This window comes from Lissotriton helveticus, chromosome 11 (genome assembly GCF_964261635.1).
Source record: "Lissotriton helveticus chromosome 11, aLisHel1.1, whole genome shotgun sequence".
Taxonomy (NCBI): Eukaryota; Metazoa; Chordata; class Amphibia; order Caudata; family Salamandridae; genus Lissotriton; species Lissotriton helveticus.
This window is the reverse complement of record NC_136072.1, coordinates 53,034,094-53,059,551: the sequence shown is the minus strand read 5'-3', so window position 1 is coordinate 53,059,551 and position 25,458 is coordinate 53,034,094.

The window sequence follows — 25,458 nt, the reverse complement described above, 5'->3', positions numbered from 1 at the left end:
TTAAACAGCATCACGAACAGCCGCCTCTCGTGCTCTGTTTTTCTATGCGTTTGTGGTGACCTTTTTCTGCAAAAGTCATAAAATTACAAAAGTGGTGTAATTGATTAATTTCTGGAATTTCGCGAAAGAAGGCTAACGTAAACGAAACTATGCAAATTACGCCAGAGTAATTTAAATTTTGCCCAGGGCTTACAAAGAATTGGCCTTAGAGTGGGGCAGACACTCCATTACAGGACAGACGCTATGAAATCACCAATCTGCTTGCAGCTTTGTTCCCTGGTCTCAGGGGCGGCTCTAGGCTCATGGAGGCCCTGGACAGGGAGCGTAGGTAGGGGGCCCCAGAAGAGGGGGCCCGGATAGGGCGGAGCACGGACGCCAGTGAAGAGGGGGCGGACGCCAGTGAAGAGGGGGTGGGTCAGGGTGTTTGGAAGTGGAACAGAGCCGGAGGCCGCTAAATCCCTGCCAGGGGACACCACGCAAATATGTATCCATCCTCAGAGGATTATTATATTAAGGATATATTGGAGGGTGGCCCCTGGGGTTTGGTGGCCCTGTGCAGGTGCACAGCTTGCACATGCCTAAGGCCGCCCCTGCTGGTCTGACGCACTGATAAGATGTCACCCACAGGAGGGGCAGGGGGGATCTTTGCCCAAACTGACACAGACTGAAATGTCTTGTACTCCATCACTGCCCGCCAGCCCCAGTTAACGGGCATGCAACATATGTGCACGATTAAGGAAATCTTCTTGTTAATCGATCACATTACTGTCTTTATTGCTCCATATGTTTCCACAGCAGAGAGGAATAAACAGGGCGAGCTCTGAAAGCAAGCTTAGCTCAAATATTTTACAACTACAATATAAACAAATAAAATCATAAGCATATCCATGTGAGAGGACATGCTTTGCTTAACAGCATTCCCTTTATTTATTTTGTATCCACTAGTTTTATTGATTTGGTGTTCATACGCAGGTTGTAAACAAATAATATGGCGCATTTAGAAACCTCCCTTATTTTATTTACTACAGAAAGATACCGACTGATCACATAAAAACAGCCGCGGCCCGTGCAGGTAAGAGTGGTAGGGCTGGGTGGGGGGCGGGTGAAGGATTGCAACAGATGCTGACGAGGGGAAATTAAATAATTAATTCCATTTCCCTCATCGTCGTCTGTCGAATTCCCCCCATACCCGGCCCCACCGCCCTCACCTGCATAGGCCGCGGCTGCATACAAAATGCACAAAATAATTTACCATTTATATCCATCAAATGGGTGTCCTACATACCACAACAGTCCCATTAACATACCTGGTGACCCCCACAACCACTGTAACAATGATGCACCACATTTTCACATCTGTGGAAATGCCATGCCTATAGTGGCCTGTAGGGGGCGCAAAGCTTTATCACAGAAGGTATCTGTGACATTTGGTGCTATTACATGCGCATAAACTCTTGAGGGAGGTAAATGCTAAAATAAGGTTGCATGCCTGCACAGGAAGCCTGGGGTGACATGGAAGCCTAGGTAGACCACCCTGGGTCTACCTAGGGTCTTAACCCCATTATGGGGACAGGTTAGCGCTGGGAGGCTGGGGAGGTAGTCATTGAAGCAACAGCCACACTTGTGTGTATTAATAGATGTACACAATTCAAACGCGACCTTTGGGTGACCTTGAGAGTGCCATCAGGGTGGTCTCAAGGGTTCCCAATAGCGAGGTGCATTCTGGGGCCACATTACAATTCTGAGAGCCCTGAACCCCCTCAAGATTTGTGGAGGTTCAGCAGACAAACACAGAGCCACAGTTTCCTCCACCACTCTGTGTGCATTTGCTAGCACCAAATAATTTTGTTTTTCAGATCAATAATCGATCTCAACCAAATTGGCGCGACCATGAGTGCAGCAAATAGGTAACGATGCAAGATATACTGCATCAAGTGAGCGATGCACGTAAAAAAATGTGGGGTAAGCCACGGCTAGTCCTGAAACACCACCAACAAACTGGGACCGTACCACAAAACTGGTCAACTTGATACAACCAACTAAGAGATCGCGCCCAACTACCAATGCTTATAAATTAATGCACTGATCCAGTTGAGCTGTGACATAAACCAACCACACTACAAAACAACCACATCCTCCCACACAGATTTCTGAGCTACTACTACTTAGCTACTTTTCATCATCATTTTAAAAATATGGCACAAATCTTAGCAAAAATCTTACTACTACAGAAGTTTGGTTGAAATTGAAATTATTTTTTATGGTGAAATCTTCCAAAATTTTGATGAAATTACTGGTAGTATGCGTCTTGCGTAAACTGTTTTCTGATTTTCGCATGAACATAGACTACAAGAGCATGCTAGGCTGAAGTCACGCTAATTGCCAACAAGTGACTGATACAAGAGCAAAATATCTTTCAGTCATAGTTTCACTGTTACAGCGAGACATTTTGTATTGGAACCTGTTTCGGGCTGGGAAAAATTAAGCAAAATTGTGCACCTGTAGAATATCACAGAATCTGTGGGACCTGCTCAAGATTTCGCCCATGTAAAAAATTGATGCATGGAATTATTCCTAACCCAAGCTCTAACCCCAACCATTACCTTAACCCAACCGTTCTCATCATACCAACGGACAGCTCTCCATACCGCCCACACAACATATACAGCGCACACCGGCCCTTACCAAGGAGGCCAGTGCAGCCCTGAGTACCAACCCCACACCTCCGTTTCCTCACCAGGGAACGTGGACCTATGCCCTGAAGAAGTTCATTCCCATGAACGAAACGCGTTGGCTGGCAATTTTTGTAAATAAAGGAGTATTCAAGACTTTACATCACAAGACTCATTGATTATTTGACTACTACTGGTCTCAATACGGAGTGGTACACCGCTCCGAAAAATGTGACTACCTTAACCCGACCCCACTCAAACCATAGCACTAATACTTTGCCTTAACCTAACTATTACCATAACAGTAAGACTTACCTTTGCCCTAACAATGTACATTACTCTAAACCGAACTTTAACTCTAGACCTTATCCTTACACTTTTCCCTTACCATAATGAGTACATTAACCATTAAGGGAACCCTATTCCTTGCACTCCCCTAGCACTGCCTCTACTGTAAACCCTTACCATAACCCCCCAAAAAACTCTTACTCTTCCCATAAACCCACGTCAAACATTAGCATAACCTTTATTTTCACTTTTTATCCTATTCCTAACTTGAACCTTTGTTAAATCTCGCTCACCAGGCAGCTTTTAGCTGTCTCTAGGTAAAAGCCGATTGTGGACCATACCAAAACCTGCAGTAGTCTTAGAACTCACCATTGCTTGATTTTATTTTCACCCTCAGTTCCTTACATTTTACTCAATGGCAGGCCTTCCTCTTCTTGAGTATAGCCTCTTTACCATGCCTTTGATTGGCTGATTTGTATCCTTCCACTGCTAACTTCTTCAGCACTATGTTTTTTTTTTACCTTAGGCATTTGATGAAAGTGCATGTGTTTTCCAGTTCCTTCCCTAGTGTACTTCTCCATGCCAAATACCCTTCAGTCCATGTTTGCCTCTCCCTTATGCGCTGCTATCTCTCATGCACCTTCCCACTGTGCTCCGTGTTGCTCTCTCCCTTGTGTGCTATTTTTCTTTCCTTCATCCCTTGTCCCTATAGCATCCTCCCCAGCCCGGGCACATCTAAATATTCATGCCACACATGGACCTTGGCATTACACGTCTTTATTCCTCAGCGTGTAACCTTAATCTGAACATTCTACAGCGCGAATCCTAACCCCACACACAAGCACTTACAGCCATGTTCTACGGAGTCCATCAGCGACCAAAAGGGACCCATCATCTCCAACTCACAAGACACTACACTCCCAAAATCCAGCCTTATTTTTATTTGGTCCCTCCCACTTTCCATTGCTTCATCCACTTACTCCCCTGTTGCTTGCCTATCTCTAGCTGCCATATGAACTTATATTTTTACTTTTTTGTTTAACAATTCTTGGAAGGCTCAGCAGCTGCCTTTTGTCGCCGGGTTATTCTGCTAGCTCAAAAGTGTGTGAGGGCATTTTAAATGGATTTTATTTTAAAGTACTGCAGCTCGTGGCATCCACTCTTCTTGGATCAATAATAAAAAAAATGTAAATGACTCCTGCATCATTCAGAGGCATGTGCATGCGTGACATATACATAATCACACATGCATGCCCCTACTAAATGAGCCAGGCACCAGTATCATCATGACAAGTTATTACACTTATGCGCTACTTTTTTTTTTTTTTTGCTGATGCTGCACAGCATTGTCAAAAATGATTTTTGATTCTCACCAATACTGTACTGTACAGCATCACCAAAAAGCATTGGCAAACCCAATATGTTCTAATAGCAAAACCTATTGGCTTTGCTTGTGCTCGTTTATTAATGCTACATTCCTTCTTCAAGATTTCAAAAATTTACATTGCCTTAATATTTTTCATAATTTTTCATTGCTATCTTTAATTACTAAGGCAGTGCTTCATTTTTTTTATATGTGGTTATAGCATTTCTCTGTCATACTGATTTCATTTTACTCACCCTTATCTAATGTCAATCGCCTCCCCATAAAGACACACTTCTTGTCAAAAGGGATGTGTCAATATGATGAAGGCCATAATAAAGGACAAACTTGAAACCCATAATCAAGAATCCATAGCTATATTTTTTTTGTGATTTAACTTCAGGTTAACCACAAATAAGAAACAATAATCAAAAATACTGTCATGTCAAAGATTTGGAATCAAACCTAACCCAAACCCTGGCATTAACTCTATCTGTGACCATAACGCTGACGCCAACCCTAACCTAAACACTATGGGGCAGATTTATGAAGGCCTTGCGCCGCCGGTGCGTCATTTTTAACATGGGAAAAAGTGACGCACCGGCGGCGCAAGGCCTTCATAAATCTGCCCCTATATCTTTTCTTAATCTGAACCCTAACTTTAGTCCTCACCATGCTCCCCTTCCTTTACCACCATTGTGCCTGGGAGACATTTTTATTACGCTGGAGTAATCGGAGTAATTTTGGTGATTCTGTGCTTCTCTTGGGCGTGGAATTATGGATAATAACACAATTACATAGCACTAAAGGCACAAAAATGTGTGGGAATGTTTAGGGCATAAGAGTACCTACTCAAAGTGTATATCAAAACTATAACTCTTCCAAGTCCACTGATTAAATTAACAATAACCTACAACATTCACTACTTCATTAATTTGTCGTCAAATATTTAATCAAAATAATCGAAAAATACGCAGAACAACCAAAATGTCTTAAAAAAACATGGTTCAAGTGATGATCACAACAAAAACAAAAAGACCCAACTACATCCATCCTAGTAAAAAAAAAGCTAGTTTGAAGGTTAAAAACAATGCGCCTGTTGAGTACCTACAATACAAACGTCAAGGAGGGAGTCCATACTATGTACTCCTTTTGTAGCCAACAACTATAAGCACTTAAAAGCATTGATGTACATCATCAGATTGCCTTTGCTTCTAGCTGGATCAATGGTAAGCTAGCTAGCTGTCTTCAACCCGTTTACCGCGGCGGAATGTCCACGCAGTGTGGGCGTTCTACTGAGTGGGCGGGGCTGCGTCGGCCAGCGGCCGTGCGCAGCACCCAAAAAAAGGTAGTGCTTGCGTCGGCCAACGGAACGGGTTAATTGGGCTTTTCACCTCATATTTAGTTGCCGGGTCTGGTGGCTCAGTGGACTAATGCAACCACTGCAGGGGCCTGTGTTTGACCTCAAGGTCACAGGTTCAAATCCCGGCAGGTCCACTCAGCTTTTCATCCATCCAAGGTTGATAAAATGAGTACCATTGAGTTGGGTAACAATAAACATCTGTTATTCAGCGCCAAGATACCCCGTTAGGGGTGAACGCGCGCTTCACAAAATCCCATCTTATGTTAAAATCCAAGCTTTTGCACAAAGGATATTTCCTTATGTTGTCAGCTTTGCTGCAATCTACAGTTTTGATTTTGTAGTGGGTCGGAACAGCTAATTCATCTGCTTTTAAATATTCTACATGTATTTAAATACTAGGAGAGTGTGAATCTGTTCATGTAGTGATGTTTCTGCCTGAGGAATGATAGGAATGTCTTGAAGAAATGTTGTTCTTTTGATAGAAGGTTGAATATGCAATATACGATTTATTATGTACATTTAAACCTAGCCAAACATCAAGTTGGTCAGGGATGATTTACTGATCTCTCAACTACAGTTGATTCTTGTTGATGTTTGTAATGATTTAAACATTTTTTATATCAAGAAGTAGGTTGGGTATGCAATAGCCAACCTATTTTGTTGATTGAAATTTAAATACTATTTATTGATTGGATTGTAGAATGATGAATCGTGATTGGTCCAAATAATTGATCACTTTTCCAATCAGATTGTGACTTAATGTATGCCAATGGATTAAATCACAACAATGAAGGGAATGATATTCATGTGGTGATTTGTGTTTTTAGCATATGCTTAAATAAATATATATTTCTTCTCTCATTCGAGCCCTTTGAGTAGGTTTAGTGATTGAAGACTTAATTAACAAATCTTCTGTAAAACGTAAGATCCTGCTGTACGTACGTTTACGCGTTTAACTGCCTACTATTGTTGCCCACAGTATGGTCCACCGAAAAGTACATTGACGCTTTTAACTACCTACTATAGCTCGCCACACAAGGAGTAAAGATTATGCACTCCTCCCTTATCATTTGGATTGTGGGTACTCAACAGGGACCTTGTTTCTAACTGAGAGGGCATATTAGCAACAAATAGCGATAATTATCGCTAGATGTGCTTAGCACATTTTTTTTTTATCGCCAGCTATCGTCGGATATTATCGCAGAGGTAACTTGCTATTAGCAACATTTATCTCCAAAGAGATAAAATATCGCGGCTCAATGCGTGAATATTGCTGGAAATCCAGCGATATTCAGGCATCATCGCTAATGGGGACTTAACCTGTATATCCAACTCACTTTGGATATACAGGTTAAGAAGTGGTCTGAGTAGGCGTTGGGTTTTGGCGATAATCGCGCTTAGCGTAAGTTTTTTTATCGCTTCACCTGCCTTGTTAATAGGCGATAGCTGTGTTAGCGATTGCTTTCAGTCGCTAACAGGTTGGGTACACCCACTTTGCATGTCATTAGCGATAAATATCGCTGACATGCAAAGCAGGCCCCAAAACTGTATCTATCGCCTACAAGCTGTCGCTAACTGCTGTTAGCGACAGCTTGCTAATAGGGCGATAAAAATATTGCTGCTTTCGCGGGAAAAAGTCCCGCTAAATCTGCGATATCGCCCTTTCTAATATGCCCCTGAGAAACTAGAATGGTGTAGTTGGGGGCTTTTTGTTTTTGTTCAGATCATCACTTGAATTATGTGCTCTTCTTTGTGACTTTTTGGTTGAAATATCATTGTTCTGTGTTTTTCTGGATACTGTGATTATTTGATGATAAAATAATAAATAGTGAATTTTGTAATGTGTTTGATTATTGTTAATTTAATCGGTTTAGTCGTGGGAGAGTTGCTGTTTTATTAATAACGTGAATACACATGCTTGTGTAATTCAGAGTAATTTTGGGGGGAAAATCGTACGGCGGAGCACATTTTGTGAGGTTGCTGGCATTTCTGTTTATGTGTTATTGCATATAGCGATATTTCTTGGCGCAAACTGAATTCTCACAGTCATTTTGGATGTGACAGGGCATTGTTTGCACTTAGAGAATAGTGCTAAATGAAGAATTACTTTGTTGTGTGATTCTGCGTAATCTTGCACAATCTTTAGGTAAATTCGCAAGATTACGCTAAATGGAACTATGCAAATTACACCTGCCCCTAACCATAACCAAATCGCTATTCTTAAAGCGGGCCTTAATCCTTAATTTTACCCTTCTTCTATCATAATACCTAATGTTAACCAGCACCTTATTTAAAACATTAACCTATAATCTTTACCTCAACCCACTTTGAACCCCAATCATGACTTTCATTTTAGTTTTTACCATACCCTTATTTTTATCAGCATCCCTTTGTAGTTAATGTTGCATAGATCTTTCAAAGTTTCAAAAATGTACACCCCCTTAATATTCTTTATTTCTTCAGTTATTCATCAGTTTTATCATGGCTTTTCTTTCATTTCCAAAGCTATTTCTTTATTATGGTTTCTTCAGCTTCACTTCATGCCGTAGAAAGGGTGTTTGAAATTCTGCTTGAAAATTACACCATTTTGGTTACCTTTTAGGGCTTTTGAGTGCATTAACTTTTTTCAAACAGAACTGCTTATTGCATCACTTTAGCTACAGCTTTTATAATGTGATGGAATTGTTATTACAGGGTGATTTACAGTTACCGATGAGAAGCTAGAGGCGGGGGTGGGAGAGACGGATAACATACAAAGTATTTGCTGTGAACTTAAGTGTGCCTTAAATGTGCTATTACATTATAACATGGCATCAGGAGAAGCACATATTTAAATTGGCTTTGGCTGACTTTGTCACCTAGACAAAAAAGTTTGACTGCAACGCTAGCAAGCAGTCTTTGGTTATACCTAGTGAAGATTGTGACTACCTTTGGGTGTATAAAATGTCCATGGACTCACCAGGAGGAGGAATACAGCATTTTTGTAATTAAGGTTTTTGTTGCAAATACACAATAAATGTTGATAATGAAATGCACTTCTTTCTATATGTGTGGAATGTAATTTACAAGGAATAGGCCAATTGGGTAGCATTCCATCACTTAAGTTAGAAAATGCCCCCTAATGAGTAGTGATACTAACGTTGAAATAGTTTAGAGTTTGAAGGATCAGGGTAGGCCTGGGCTGTAAATTCCGTTCAGCTCAGGGAATTTGCGAAATTTGGGTAATTTCGCGTTCCCCTGAGAACGCGCAATTACCAAAAATACCGCTATCTGCTGCTTCGTGGAATTTTTTGCTTGTTTGTACTTTCAAAATGTGTAGTCGCATGATATTTCTTCCCGAGTACGCAAACAGCGTTCGCGAACAGGAAAAAAGTATTGCAAACGGGCAGAACAAGCAATTCCGCGTGTTCGGGGAACTTTTGCTTGCTCGCAGAGTGTTTTTTACCTTTTCGCGGAGCTTTGCGTAGCGTGACTACGCAAATTTCACCCACCCCTAGATCAGGGGAAATGTTTTGTTTGTCGACTTGTATAGCCCATGATCCATTAGCGCGCTATTGTATGGTTCTCCCTCGTATATACTTTTTCTTGTTGTAACCTCTGCAGAAGCCAAACAAAAAGCTTGGGAGAACAGGGGTCTAATGCAGGGGGCTTCTGGGGACAAGGATTCTGAGGATAGTTTAGGGATGGCTGATCACTCAAACAAAGATGCATCAATTTACCACACTAGACTGCAATGGTCCTGCTTGGATTTGTGCTGTAGGGTGAATCAACTAATGTGAACCAAAGGGGCCAGAGATGCAGCAGAGACGCAAGGGGCTCAACAGAACAGCCTTTCCCCTTTGCTCTTCAAATTTACCCTAATGCCTTTCGCCTTCCTAGTTTCTTCAAAGAACCGCTGGGCCTCATAGCTATTTTCATAACATCTGTCGGTTAAACATGATGAACCCTTGTCCTTATTCCCAAGCACTGTAGTAATCTTTTTTAATCAGTTATCCTTCTTTTTATGACTGGATCAGAACAGAGGAAAAGCTTATCTACCACCTTGTTCACTTTCTAGTTCTCGTACAAGGACAGTGCTTTCTACCTTTTAATACTAAGGGGTTGATTACAATGTAGTTGGGAAAGTTTTCCGAACGACTGATTACGATGTTCGGAAAGCGTTCTGACTTTCCAACTCAGTTCCGAATATGAACCAGACGGCATTCAAAAATTTCAAGTTGTTCAGAGCCGAATCGTATGTCTATGGGCTGTGTTTCCGAACCACTCGGAAACCTTCTGAACGAGGTATTACGATGTCAGATTCGTACAGCCTATCCAACTTCGTTGTTCTGACTCGGATCAGTGGTCAGAATATGACTTTGGGGGCCTGTAGCAGGCCCCCCTTCACCCGGGGCCTTCCGAATCGGACCCGTGGGTGTACCTATGGATCCCCTCTAACCAACCATGCACGGTATAGCAGGCACAAAGGGGTGCCCGCCACCAGGTGCACGATTTTATCGAGCCACCCTTTTCTTCAATGAGAGCCTGTGTATTCGGTCGGAACACGGGCTCCCATTAAAGTCAATGGGAGTCCGACCGAATGGCATCCCTGGATCCAATTCGATCATAAACCATTCCGAGACTGATACGGTTGGAATGCTTTCCGAACGCCATCGTAATCGACCCCTAAGTCTTATGTTTCACAGATCCAGCGGCGGCCACTCTGCAATGGCATTGATCCACTGGCTCCGGGCTAGCAGCTGAAAAATAAAAATATTTAATTTTCATTATATTTTTCAGCTGTTGGCTGAACCAGCGTGTGCAGGGAAGGGTGGAGCTGGGCCATGGAAGGGGGGGGGAGGAGGAGTGGTAGGTGCACTTTTAAGTGCAGACGTCAGTTTGGCCGGCCATTGCACTAAGGTTTCTCTAACCCAGCTGTAGTGCACAGCTGGATTGGAGAAACAGCACAGATTCCCTGTGCCTGAGCGAGCGTTAATTCAGCCTTCTCAGGCCAATCCCCACATTGCCCTCATGCTTCAGAGCAGTGTGGAGATTGGATTGGGAGTCCTAGATGTTGTTCCAGGGACTGCTGGGACCAGGAACTGGATGCAGAGGCGAGCGAGGTGCCCGGCGGCACCAGGTAAGTATTTTTTTTTTATTATTAACCCCACATGCCGCACGTTTCCCAGTCGACAACACTGCGCCCCCTCTACCCGCCCACCACTCTTTATCTTTGTCGGCCGCACCTGCACAGATCAAGAGATTGTCCCAGCTGGTACTGATGCTGTCAATTGGCTGAGATTAGAATGCAGATAGGTGCAGCCCACAGCACGTGCCCTGAACCTTCTGACCCTCACTCCACCCCACATCCACATGCAGCAGGTAAATACCTTCAAATAACAAAGAAACTGTCAGAGGGTATGTTTTACCAATCACTTACATTTATAGCCTCTGGCTTCACAGTGAAGAAATAAAGGCAAAGGCAGTGGTTAATTTGTAAAAAAAAATACGCGCCAGGGCTCCCGTCAGGAGGCAGCTTGCACCAGCCCAAAACTGGACATAAATACAGACCATGAAAGTGGGGAGAGGATGTGGCGTAAGGGCCAGAGTTGCCCACTTCGGAGCTGGGGAACCAGGTCCGAGTCTCGGCGTCGGCTCAACATCCTGTGATTCTAGATAAACCACTTAATCTCTCCGTGTCTACCATAAATTAATGTGTCCTTATCTGGTGCTCATGAAAAGCGCCGTGGTGATGGGTGAAATCTCCCACATTTTGCCTTCCATGCACTCATCCTCGTGAGGGATGGCGTCCTTTCTGACTCGACCAATCTGTTGCAACTCAAAAACCTTCAGCAACTTTTCCTTCATTTTATTAGGGACTTGAAAATGTGAAGCTCAAAGAGAATATTTAACAACACTTAAACTCATGACGCTCTCTGCTTCTCACAAAGGAGTTTGCACATTTACACTTTCAGCTTCATTGCAAAAAAGACAAACTTAGAAACTTTGTAACTTCCTAATGCTTCCAGAAAAAATCCCACAAAAGAAGTATTTGTATCAGAGTTTCGCGTGAAAAAAAGAACAGTGGGGCAGATTTACAATAACTGCCGCATCCCTGCATATCATCAGGGATGTGCCAGTTATTGTGCGTCACGGCTCCGCCACCATGGATGCTCCGCATTTACAATGCGGCTCACCATGGGGCAAAAATGGACAGATGCGTGACGCATCTGCTGCCGTACAGGTGGCGCATTGCTGGAGTTGCGTCTAAAGCGCGACGCAGCTCCAGCAAGGCTCAGGGGTGCCCTATCTTTAAAATGTTGCGTCAATCCTTACGCCTGCTTCCAGCAGGTGCAGGGTTTTGATGCAGCATGGCCTTAAAAGTGTCTGAGTGAAATCTTGTAGATTTCACTCAGCCACTTTTAGGAGGCATTCCTGCGCCGGAACGCCCCCCCCCCCCCTTCGCAGGAACGCCTCCTTCTGGCGCAGGGCATCTGGGAGCGGCATCACGTTGTAAGTACCCCGCACCATGGCGCTGGCTTTGCGCCACCGCTGCGTCACAAAAGTGACACAATGGTGGCGTAAAAGAGACGCAAAGGGCTTGTAAATCTGCCCCAGTACGTTTAGCTGGGGTTTTCATGACAAAATATGCTGGTCTACAGTGCTTTGCCTCACTAACTTTGTTTTAAACCCCACCATCTTCCAGAAGGAAAGGTTTTAACAAACATTGCACATAATAAGCAAATGCCAACTTTGTGCATTTCCACACTCCACATTTTCATGCTTCCAGTTGTTAATGAAGTGTGGGAATTTAGCACCATTTAAAAAGTAACAAAATATTTCCATTTTCAAACAAGTAATACCTTCCACTTCATAGTCATTTATAATGCCCGCTTTCATTTTTTTTCCAGTGCTATCATTATGGTTTTACATTATTGGCAGTGCTTTTGTCTGGACACCGTGTACTTGTTTTTCAGGATAAATGACTTCACAGCCTGCTCTTATTGTTGTATTAATCATCATGTCTAGGCCAGCTTGTTTCTTATTGTCTCTTTTCGTCTCATCTCTCTAGCACAAAATTGTCATGACAACCTTTCTTATTGACTTAAAAATCATATCAGAAAGGTCATTGCAGTTAAGTCAATGCTAATTCTGCATTTTGTCCTACTATTTTCATAATTTCTGTCTTTCTTGTTTAGGTTGGTTATGTTGTTTTAAGTGGAAATGTTTTACTGGAAAACTCAGGACTACAACTACCAGCATGCTAAGGGAAACCTTGAATACGAGATCAGCTGTTCATGAATGGACTGGGAAAATTAAGAACTACCACGGTTCAAAAGGAAGTATGACCTTCAGATATAACCTTAATAGAGACAGTTACTGCTGTCCTCACTTGCTTCCCTAGGCTAGAAGATGACTCAACCAATTGTCTACTTTTAGCTAGCCCATCTATGTAGCCGGGCATGGTGCCTCACAGAAGTAATTCACCCAAGCCTTTCCACTCAGACTTTCATCTATAAGGCTGATAAAATGAGTGTCACTAAGTTGGGTGGCAATAAACATTTATTAGCAGAAGAATATTTTAACCTCTTCCGTGCTCATGACGGCTCCCGGCCGTCATGAGTCACGGTGGGTGTGTGCTCATGACGGCCGGGAGCCGTCAGAACGTTGCCACCCACCCACGCGTGTTAATTCCCCTGCAAGAGAATTAATCAGTGGGCGGAGTTCTGACGGCTCCTGGCCGTCATGAGCACACGCCCACCGTGATTGGCAGGGAGCTGTCATGAGCACCGCAGCGCCATGCCCACCCCCTAGCCCCCCACACCGCGGTGGAATTCGTGCCGCAGCGAAGGGGTTACGGGGAGAGTGTGAGGTTTGCAAATACATGCTATGATGTCATGCCTGCTTTTTGCCTCCCACCCGAGGGCAGGGGAGATGTGGCAAAACAGGAATTGTAAACTCACATCCATGCATTTAAGTACCAAACAGTTGCCAATATCCTGTCTCACAATTTATTTTTGGGTATACTTGAGAGAAACTTTGGGACTGAGTGGGCTATCACTGGCCTAAATTCTACACCAGTGGGACAGATGTTATAGTCTCCGGTGAGAGCGAGGACCCGTGGGGCCCACTCATCTGCCCCAGGGGAAATGGAAACTATCCTACATCGATGCAGTAGTGAAGAGCCCTCGTGTTAATGTGGTCACCAACCTATCTTCCAGGCCTCAGATCGCGGATGTTTAGCGATCTTGATTTTTTCACCTAAAACCTTTGCATAAACCACTACCTTGTATGAATAAAATTTAGGGCATATTTACAAGCCCCAACTGTCACCGGAGAGTCACTTTTTTTGATGCTCCTGCTAACGCGGGATTTCTGGTTACTAATTATCTTGCCAAATCCCTTCTTCCTGTCGACTGAATCGTTGGTACCTGTCTTGAGTAAAAGGTAATCTCGAGGTAAACAATCAATTTAAGAACTTACACCACTCTAAATGACCACTGACCAAAATTAAGTTTTAAAGATTTAATATAAAGTCAAAGATAACTGAAGATACAAACTTCTCAAGATGAGATTTAAAAGGTATATCGGAATCACTATGAACATGAACTTCTTGAATAGTCTGAGTCTGAAGAACAAAATAATAAGTACAAGTTCGAATACCATCAGGGTTGCTAAAATGGATACAAGTTGCAACCTCAAAGTCATTACAGAAAAGAAAATCAAAGTTAGTCTGTCCCTACACTATACTAAATGACATCCCTACTTAACAAGATCTTAACCCTCTAGGTGTCAGCCGTGGTGACTTCCTAAGAAGATCACGCACTTCTCTTTGTCTCTTCTCTGATAATGGGTCTCTCCTGATCAGCCTATCTGCCTACCCATCCGCTTCCTTAGGCTCCCAAAATCATCTGCTCTCCTCTCCTCCCGGGTCACTTTCCCTAATACCAAATCACATTTCCAATAGAAACGCCCCTTGGGACGCCCCTCACGTGGTACGTCTTTCCGCGGCAAACTCCATGATGGTACTCTTGAAGACCCTCGTTAAAGTTGACCTTGGTTCCCAGGCTTCTTCTTCCGTGCGCTGATACCCCCTGAAATTCCTGGAAACTCCTACAGGCCTGCGCAAGGCGCCACTGAACAAAGTCCCTTTCATTCGAGCTGATTAGGACCCTCGCACCTGCATACAGCTCGTCCTACAGTGGGCCTCAAATTCCAGACTTCACCATATCTTAGGCCATAAAACACTCTCTGAGCTTCATACTGGACACCTCACGACCTCTCCTCTAACGAGCACATGACTATTTAAACTACATGACATTATCGGCTCTGGCCTACTTGATTTACATGCAGCAGGTTCCTGCACTCTTAAAACGTTGACTTGATTTAAACAGCAAACATTCTTAACTAGCATACGTTTCTAAAATAACACATCTATAAAGCATATACTTTTAACCCTAAGTTCAATAGTACATTTTGAAAGAACCATGTCAACCTTGTCTCACATTATTTTAGCAGCACGTTTAGATTTGCTTGTGAATTGCCATGAGGCCTACACAAAATACCGGGTTTTAAAGTTACATTCAACTCTTACATTATTCCTTTAACATGAGAACATGAGGTTTTCATATTCATCCCAAACATTTCTACATTAGTCTCACACAGTTATGATTATCGTTACTCTACTTAAACATTCTATGCATTTCACCACTGAATATAAGACACTCTGTGTATTTCACTTCTAAATATAAACACTCTGGTGCAAAGTACATGTGAACTAACTACGTGCTTGTAAATATGGCGTACTTATACATTTTTTCCAAACTTGTGCTCTCTCAGTCCCCCCTTTGATGACCTTCAGGGGTCATCATCACCATGACACAAAAATGTAGAACCTTTAAAGTGAAGTCAGGACAGTACCACTTCTTTTCATACTCTCTAATGCTTTCAGACTCTTATATTGGGTGTCCTGCATCGCTGTCAACTCTTCTTCCTGTTTCTTCATAGCTCTCTGTAACCTATTTGCTCTATACCATTGGTACAAACGCACCAATCCCCACAAAGTGATTACACAAATCACTACTATGATGATGGGTTTCAATATGTACCAAACGATACCCTTTCCTAAGTTGGCAAACCAACTTCCAACTTTACCCATTCCATGGCCTACTTTTTCCCACACATTTACCTTTGCCAGGTCCTCTATTTCGTAGTGTATAGCAGTGATGTTTTGTATATACTTCTCTAGAGGCTTTGAATTGTCTGGAATGTAAGTACAACATTCCTGTACCTTCAAGGCCCTACAGACTCCTCCCTCTTTTGCTAACAGAACATCTAAAGCAAGTCGGTTCTGAAGAACCATTGCCCTAATCGATTGCATCTCCCCCTCTATCAGCATCAAGGATCTCGCAGTACTGGCAGACAGTCTATCTACGACTGTAGCTAACCTCCTGATCTTAATGTCATTCATTATCAATCCTAAGAAAGGGAATGCAGCACCTATTACATCTCCGATTACTTCTGCTGCACCCAGTCCTCGCTTCCATCTAGTTGATATTTCTTTCTTAGGCGTGTCTAAATTCTCAACATGATATATTTTAGGGAAGACAACAGCCAGATAGCATGATCCGTACCAATTATCTGGTAACTTCACATAGGCATATCTTCCACATACAAAATATACATTTGGTATTGCTTGCATCCCTTTCATGAAGTTCTTAGAGTAGTACTCCAATTGAAAAGCATGTTCGCAATTGACTTGTCCTACATAAACGTTTTCATAGTAGGAGTAACTCCTGTGAATGCACAGTTTCCCCCGTTTCTCCTTATCCAAAGCAATTGGACCAATACTACCTTTTCGTTGTTGTGCCCTTTCTTCCTTGGTCCAATCTGTTTCTCCTTGTCCTGATGCCTTCAATGCCTTCTGCTTTCTGTATCTAGTATCTACCTGAGCTATAAACTTTTTCTCAACTTCTGATATTTGACAAGTCAGATTGTTGTTTCGAGCATGTGAAGTATCTAACGTTCTCCATGGAATAAACCATTTGTGTAACCTGTCTTCGCTTTTGTAGTAGTCCCATTTATTCAAATGCTTGAAATTCGGAACCTCTGGCAATGTCGAGTCGAAATTCGAGAAGTAATACTCAAATCCGTCTCGTCCATAAAACATACTTAACAATAAACTGCACGTTATTCCATATGTCAACGGGAGATGATGGTATTTGATACCCTCCTCCACCGAAATTGGTAACTGCATACATACATAGCAGTCCTTTACCTCCATGGCATCAACATATTCATAAAGCAACTTAGCATAAGCATTTGACTTGTAATTCCCCTGTGATTCATCCATGTGTAACCTTTTTACTTCTGCATCTAACAACGCTTTGTCTTTCTCATTGATGTTTCCCTTCTCCTTAACTGTGGTAGTTCTCGGTGTTGACACTCCCCTATCCTCCTTAACTGTGGTTCCATCCCCTTCGTGTCCCGCTAGGAATGAAACAGTTACCACTAAAATTATAAGAGAAACCACTACTCCTAAAAATGTAACAGCTATACATTTTGCCCTGCGGTTCGGGTTGCCAGCCTCCATGTTCTCAAACAGTGTAGTTTTCGACTATCTTCCAGCATTCACTTCCTCTTCTTTTCAAACAAAGTCTTTCTCTCTTGCAATGTCTTTCTTGAAACACTTGGAAGCTTGACAATTTGTTTCCGCAAAACAGTTCAAAGTCCAGTAGAAAATAGACAACCCTAGCCCTTCTCCATCCACTAAAATGAAACCCCTATCACTTTTCTTCTTCCACTCGGCGCTAGGTTATCCTGCAACAAGTTTACAATTTATTTTCAAAAGTCTTATTTTCGTCTGAAGTTAGGTATGACTCAAGGAGTGACACTACTTCTTCATAAACGTCCATCCGAAGTATCATTCCCTCAGGTTCTGGACAGTTCGTACCACACCATGGAAAGTCAACCTTTTCTAGGATTATTCTCCTTATTTCGCTCAAGACAAGTGGACGGACGAAATTGAGAGTTAGCGTTTTCTCAATTTCTAATCCTGGTACTATCAGTTCTATATCCACAGTTACAAAGGGGTCCGTTCTAATCAAGATCACTTTCTTCACTTTTCCAGATCTGCACCCCTTTGAAGACATTCGTAGTATGGTTTTAGTCCACAACAATAAGCACTCCTAGCAATTCTACTACTCGTTCAAGCATTTCCAAACGAAGAAGAGTTCCCTCCAATATTGGATATCGTGAACAGCAAACTGGAAACTCAACTGTCTCTAAAAGCAATTTTCTTATTCCACTCAGGAGAGCAGGATGAACGATGTTGAGTGTCAGCAACCTTTCGGTCTCCGCTCCTGGCAGTAGAAACTTTATTTGCACTGTGATGATCGGGTCAGTTCTGATCAGTTCCACTTCCCTGATCCTCCCTGTTCTGTGTCTCCCAGACATCTGCAACAAGGTAGGTCCAGTCGGGAGTAGAGTATCTTCTGCTAGGCACTCGCACTCTACTTGATCTTCTAAGACCCTCCTCGGCTTGATCCTGGATATCTTCTTCTGGATCTGAGTCTTCGGATATAGGAGTAAGCGTTTCTTCCTGGGCCGACCTCAAACTTAGCCTTCTTCTTCTTGTTGGCCAAGTGGCAGCTCCAAGCCTTATTCTCCTATTCCTTGTCCTCCCACTTGGTTCTTGATCGCTCCGATACGGATCTGAGTCTGAGTCGTATTCACTTCTGCTCTCTCCTTCAGTTGCGTCTTCTGTCTCACTGCCGTCCTGCCTTCGCTCTTCTTCTGAATCCGATGCGTTCCCAACTTCTTCCGACACCTCCTCAGCTGCCTCAATCCCTTCTTGCGACTCTTCTTCCACTTCCGGGCTTTCGTCTGGGATGGGAGCTGTTCCTTCTAGAGGTGCTGGAACTCTTCTAGTATGGGATGCATGGATCCAATTTGGCAGCCCCCCGCACTTCACCGCGGTGTTCGTGATCAGGATTACCTGAAAGGGCCCACGCCAGCGAACATCTAGGCAGTTCTTCCGGACGTGTTTTTTAACCAGGACCCAGTCCCCTGGGTTCAGGTCATGACACAGGTTCCTCGCTGTTGGAACTTCAGCCGCATGCACCTGAAGGGACACAGAATGGATGGCGTCAGACAGTCCTTTACAATAATCCAAGATCAGATCATCTGTAATATTCAATAGAGCAGTAGTTGGAACTGTAGGAAGTCTCATGGCCCTCCCCATCAGGATCTCGTGGGGAGAAAGACCTGTCCTCCTATCAGGCGTGCTGCGCATGCTCATGAGCACCAATGGAAGAGCATCTGGCCAACTCAAAGATGTGGATGCCACTACTTTAGCCAATCTATTCTTCAAAGTGCCATTCACTTGTTCCACAATTCCTGAAGCTTCTGGTCGATAACTACAATGCAGCTTTTGATCGATATTCAGTGTGGAGCACAACATCTTCACTATTTCGCTGTTAAAATGTTTTCCTCTGTCCGATTCCAAAGAGGCAGGCACCCCGAAGCGCGGTATCAACTCCCTGAGCAACAATTTAGCCACTGTGAGAGTATCGCACCTACGTGTAGGGTACGCTTCAACCCATCTGGAAAATACGCATACAATCACCAACACATACCGAAGGCGATTGACTCTTGGCATTTCGATGAAATCTAGTTGCATTCTATTGAAAGGCCCCCCTGACCTCCCAATGTGACTCAGTGTGACTGGTGTTCGTTTGCCTACGTTCAGTTGTTGGCAGGTAACATATCGCTTACATACTGATTCTGCTGCTATTCTGAATTTCGGGCAATACCAAGTTTGCCTAAAAACTCTCATCATAGCATCCCTTCCTAGATGTACTGGACCATGTATTTCTCTCGCCATGGGATTAGCTAATTCTTCAGGTAACACAGCTCTCCCATCTGCTGAAACCCAAAAATCCATTTCACTTCGCACACAGCCTGCTATTTCCCGTGCCTTTTTCTCTGTTTCAGGTGCGTTCTCCTGCATTATCCTTAAATCCTCCCAAGTGTCTACAGTTTCTAACATCATACTTAATTCAGTCTTTTCTTCTGCACCTTCTATTTCCACCTTTGAGAAAGAATAACTTTGTTCCGCACAATAGCGTGCGACTTCATCAGCATATCTATTACCTTGTGACACAAAATCTGTATTCTTAGTATGAGCTACACACTTCACCACTGCAATATCAACAGGACCTTGTAATGCTTCTATCAGCAATCGCACAAATTCTCCATTTCGAATGGGCGAACCAGAGGAGGTCATGTAACCCCTCTGAGACCACAACTGCCCGAAATCATGAACCACACCGAAACCATATTGGCTGTCCGTGTAGATGGTGACTCTCTTTCCATTTCCTGCTATGCAGGCACGAGTTAGGGCAATAATCTCTGCTACCTGTGCGGAATGTACTCCTTCCAGGCAAGCGGCTTCCACAACTCCAGTAATGGTACAAACAGCATAAGCTGCTCTTAACCGACCAGTATCGTCTCTTAAACATGAGCCATCGACAAAGTAAATCTCATCAGGGTCAGACAATGGCTCATCCACTATATCTGGTCTGGGTTTCGTGCATAGTTCAGTCACATCAAGGCAATCGTGGTCTTCACATCCTTCGCCTTCTATTACAGTAGGTAATGGCATCAAAGTAGCAGGATTCAAGACAGAGCATCTCCTGAGAGTCACGTTTTCTGCGGCAAGTATAACTTGCTCATAACGCGTGAGCCTACTATTGGTCAGATGCTGCGTCTTCGTCCTGGTCATTAACAATTCAACTGAATGCGGTACATACACTACTACTGGATGTCCCATTACAATACTTTCGCTCCTTTCAATGCTGACACCCGTTGCAGCAACGGATTTGAGACATCCGGGCAACGCTGCGGCTACTGGATCTAATGTAGCCGAAAAATATGCAACTGGTCTACGGGCATTACCGTGGGTCTGTGCCAAGACTGACAAAGCACATCCCTCTCTCTCACAGCAATAGAGTGAAAACGACTTTTCATAATCTGGCATTCCCAGAGCCGGAGCACGACATAAATCGTCCCTCAGCTGTAAAAACGCCACCAGACATTCTTCATCCCATGGTACCGGATCACTCACCTCCTTGTGCGTCAGTTTCTGTAAGGGCTTTGCTTTCAGTGAAAAGTTAACTATCCACTGTCGGCAGTAACCCACCATTCCTAGGAACATTCTAACCTCTCTCTGAGTTGTAGGCGCATTCATTTTCATTATCGCCTCAATCCTCTCTGGGGACACCTTACGTTTCCCTTTTTCTAACCTGTGCCCTAGATACTGTACTTCTGTCAGACAATACTGTAACTTGCTCGGAGATACCTTATGTCCATTTTCAGCTAAATGATTCAGTAAGGCAATTGAATCTACTTTACAAGCTTCCTCTGTTTCTGACGCAACAAGTAGGTCATCTATGTACTGTACCAGAACCGAGTTCTGTGGCAGTACTAGATTCTCAAGATTCTTTTTCAACAACTGATTAAAGATGGATGGACTGTCTGTGAATCCTTGTGGAATTCGACACCATGTTAAAACGCGATCTTCCATTTTAAACGCAAAAAGGTACCTGCTCTCTTCATCCAATGGGATTGAAAAGAAAGCCTGACAAAGATCTATCACTGTGAACCATTCTGCTTGACATGGTATTTGAAACAATATTACTGATGGATTCGGTACCACGGGACAACATGAAACGACTATGTTGTTAATTTTTCGTAAATCCTGAACTATCCTAAACTTCCCACTAGGTTTCTGCAAACCCATAATCGGGGAGTTACAAGGACTGCCCACGATTTCCTTCAGTATTCCCTGCTGTATCATTGACTCGATCACAGGCTTTATTCCTGCAATCGTTTCCTGGGACAATTTGTATTGAGGCGTTCTTGGAAACTCAACATTTGGTTTTACCAGAATTTTTACCGGTTCTACCCCTTTAATCAATCCTATATCTTCTCCTGTGAAATCCCACACCTCTGACGCCACTGCATCTCTTAAGTCTTGTGGAAGATCTTCTACAGTCAGAGTAGGATATAGTTCTACACAGAATTTTGAATTGGCCACCTTAAAGGTAGCATCATCGTCGGTAGTCTGTACCTCCACTCCTTGTGGGGTGCAGTATATGGTGCAATTCAATTTGCATAACAAATCCCTACCTAACAGACATACCGGACTCGAGTCACAAACCACAAACTGATGTTCGTTCATGTGGTTTCCAATTTTCACAGACACTGGTTCTGTCAAGGGACTAGTCATTCTTTTATTTGCGACTCCTACCACCTGAATTGTTTCCCCTGACATCGGCAAGTCTGGAACCACCGCTGATCTCAGAGTCGAACGAGTAGCCCCAGTGTCCACTAAGAACGTAGTGGGACACCCTGCCACTTCTGCCTCAACAAATGGCCCTCTCTGATCCACTTCTAGAACTGCCCCGAGGGTACAGTCTTCTTCACTGCTCACCCGTTGTCCTGTCAATGGATCAATGTAATAACATTTTTCTTCCTCGATAAACAGAGGCATTTGTTTAAAGACCTTTCCTCCAGCTGCTATCTTCGGTGGCTGTGGGAATTGGGCCCGTGGAGCCGAAGTCCCCCCTTTGGCCACCTTACTGCTTGGGACTATCACTTTTTGCACTGTGTCTTCTTGGACCTGCTCTTCTACTTCTTGCTCTCCGTTTTCAGGGTTAAAGGGACACTCGCGTCGCCAATGCCCCACCTGGTGACACAGATGACACTTGGTCGTTTTCTTTAAAGTGGCAAAGTCTATCCTAGGTCTCTGCCCTTCTTCATTATCTTTGTTCTGACCATTTGGTTTTCGTCCCATCCCCTGCTTCTGCTGGCCACCCTTCCCAGCGGACTGCATTTGCACCACCATCAATTTCTCCTTTAGATTCTTGGCTTTAGAATCTATCTCGTCACTGCAGTACCTTGCATAACGTAAAATCTCATCTAGTGGTTTGTTCTGCCAACAGATTAAATGTTGCTGTATCATCAAACAAATATCAGGTCTCAACCCCAATACAAACTTTGACACGAACTGCCCTATGTCTTTGGGATCCATTACATCTAGTCCACTGTATTGCTTGAATGTTTTCAATAATCTTTCATAAAACTCGTGAACTGTCTCCTTGGGTTCCTGCCTTGTTCGGTCTATTTTTACCCAATCTATATCCTGTGGTGGTACCTTATCTTTCAGCCATGCTATTACCCTTTCATACTTTCGCATGACTATCTCAGCTGGTCCATTAGTTCGAACATCTCTCAATGGTTCAGCATTTGGCCATTCGACACTAGTCTTACAAGGGGTCCACAAATCAGATGGGACCACGATGTCAAACAACGTGTTCAAATCTATCCACAGTACTTTCGAAATTTTAACAAACCTCTCTACCTGCTTATACCACTCGACTGGGTTGTCCCGCAACTTCGGAAATGAGTTGGTAAATGCGGCTAAGTCTCCTCTACTCCAGGGCACATGTACATAATTTCCATTTGATATTTCTCGCAAAGGGAATGCCTCCATCTGCATTACCCTTCCCTCAGGGGTCATCACATTTGTACTTCGCCTAACTGTGCCCTTTTTCGACCACCTTTCTTCCCATTTATCCAGTTCTCTCCACACTCTTATCCCTGTTACCAACTCTCTTATGTGTGTTTTTAATCCAGCAGTTCTCTTCTCATCTAGATCTTGGTCTGCGTACTGTAATCTGTGGTTGCTCTGCAATGCCCTTGTCCTAGACAAATCCACGGCATACTTGTCTGCCAAATCGGTCAGTTTTTCATGAACCGCTCTAGCTTTCCTAGTAATATCCTTTGCCATGAACAATAACTCATCCTGTTCATACAATTCTATCCTCTCCAAAGGCAATGTTCCATCTATTATCTCATCTACATCTGATTTTAAACTGGTAACATCAAGCCTTTTTGCCTTTATTTCAGCTTTCAAGACACTCAATTTAGCTCCTCCATCCGCATCTCTCCCATCCCAGCTCCGAGATCTACGTTTAGGTATTGGTGAATTATAGGGAGTCCTCCCCTGTTCCCATCTCTCTAAGTCCCATGCCTTTCCGTCTTCTCGGGGTGGGTGGTGAAACACTCCTTCATGCCTCCCAGCCTCTCTCTCTCCATCCTGGCTAGTTTCACGGGATTGAGGATAAGAGGTTCTATTACTCCCTCTTTCTTCCCTACTTCCCTGTGCTTCCAGAGTATTCGAGGCGTGGCGGGACCTATCGCTGTTCTCCTTTCTCCAATGTTGAACGTCTTCCCCAAGCGTATGGTGAAGGCACCTAAACCTATTCTGAAAATTCCGTACCGCCTCATCTCCTCCGTTCCCCCAAAGACGGGACATTTCCTCACATTCTACAATCCTAGTATTTTGTTCCGACTGTTCTCTCTGATTTGTAGGACCTGCATCCCCTCTATTCTCTTGACTTTGGCCTTCCCGGCCCTGACTGCTTTCGCTGGCCCCACAATGAGATACAGTCCCGTTACCCCTGCTTTCCCACTCTGGTTCCGTTCTTGTCCTGTTACTCGGAGATACTATGGACCCGTCCCATTCCCTCAAATCAGCTCTTAACTCTGAAAAAGATCTTGGCCGCGGTCCCCTTAGATCCATTGGTCCTCTCGGACCTCCCTGTTCTGAATTGGGACCGACAGTTGTGTCTAATGGGGTGTTCCACGTTACCGAACCTGGTAATTGTTTCCATGCATTCGTCACATTATTCCTCCTTTCCATCTCAATCCTTTCCCTATCCAATTGCCTTTGTTGTTCCCCTCTATCTCTCTCAGAATTATAGATCGAAACTATGGGTCCTATGGTAACAGGCACTTGAAGAGCGTCTGGCAATCCCACAGACTCAACCCTTTCTGTGGTTGGCGTTTTCTGCACCACAAACCTTCCCACTACACTCTGTACAGTGTTGTTTGGAGGTGTTTCTCCGCCTTTGCTAGGTGTCCATTCCGATATAGGGAGTGGTGTATACCCCTCTATCTCATTCCCATCTTCCCTTGCGAGCCCTCTATCTTCTATCAATCCCACTCTCGGAGGTGGTCTATCCATTAACAATCTGTTTATCAGATTGTCCTCCGACTCGCTTTCCTCGTCTTCTTCCATGAGGTTTCCTCCTCCTGACACCTCCCTCATCGGATACATTTTCTCCACCTCAATAGTCTGTACCCTCCAACGCTTTCCCTCCTCATCCCATTTGGAATCTCGCACTGCCCTTACCGATCGCGTCAGCCTTTGTTGACGCCTGTTCAAATTTCGGTCGTGTGCAGCCTTAATCCATGCATTAAGAGCCTCAAACTGTGTTGGTCTAGGTGAAGGTTTCAATGAGGACATGGTTGCTTTTAGCCGATGTAACACCTCTAACTTAAACGTTCCGTACTTTGGGAACTGCATTTCCTCATTTCCTTCCGTAAGCTTATTCCAAGCCCCAATCCATAATATCGTATGCAGCCCCACATTCGTTGCCATATAATGAGCTGGCGTACCCTCTGGGGGAGCCTCTTCCCCGTAATAATGTTCACTTCGTTTACGTTTAAAAATCCCTTTCAAACACTTAAAACACTTCATGATTTCTCTTTTCTCCGCGTTTGTTTACTTCCTGATGATATTCCACCAATCTCGGCGCCGTTCTCACTAACTGGCCTATCCGTACGCGACTTTCCTCCGACGTCACTCTAGCCGCCCAACCAGAGCGCGGCTCTAGCTAACGTCACACCAACCGCTCAATCACAGCGCGGCTCTAGCCGACGTC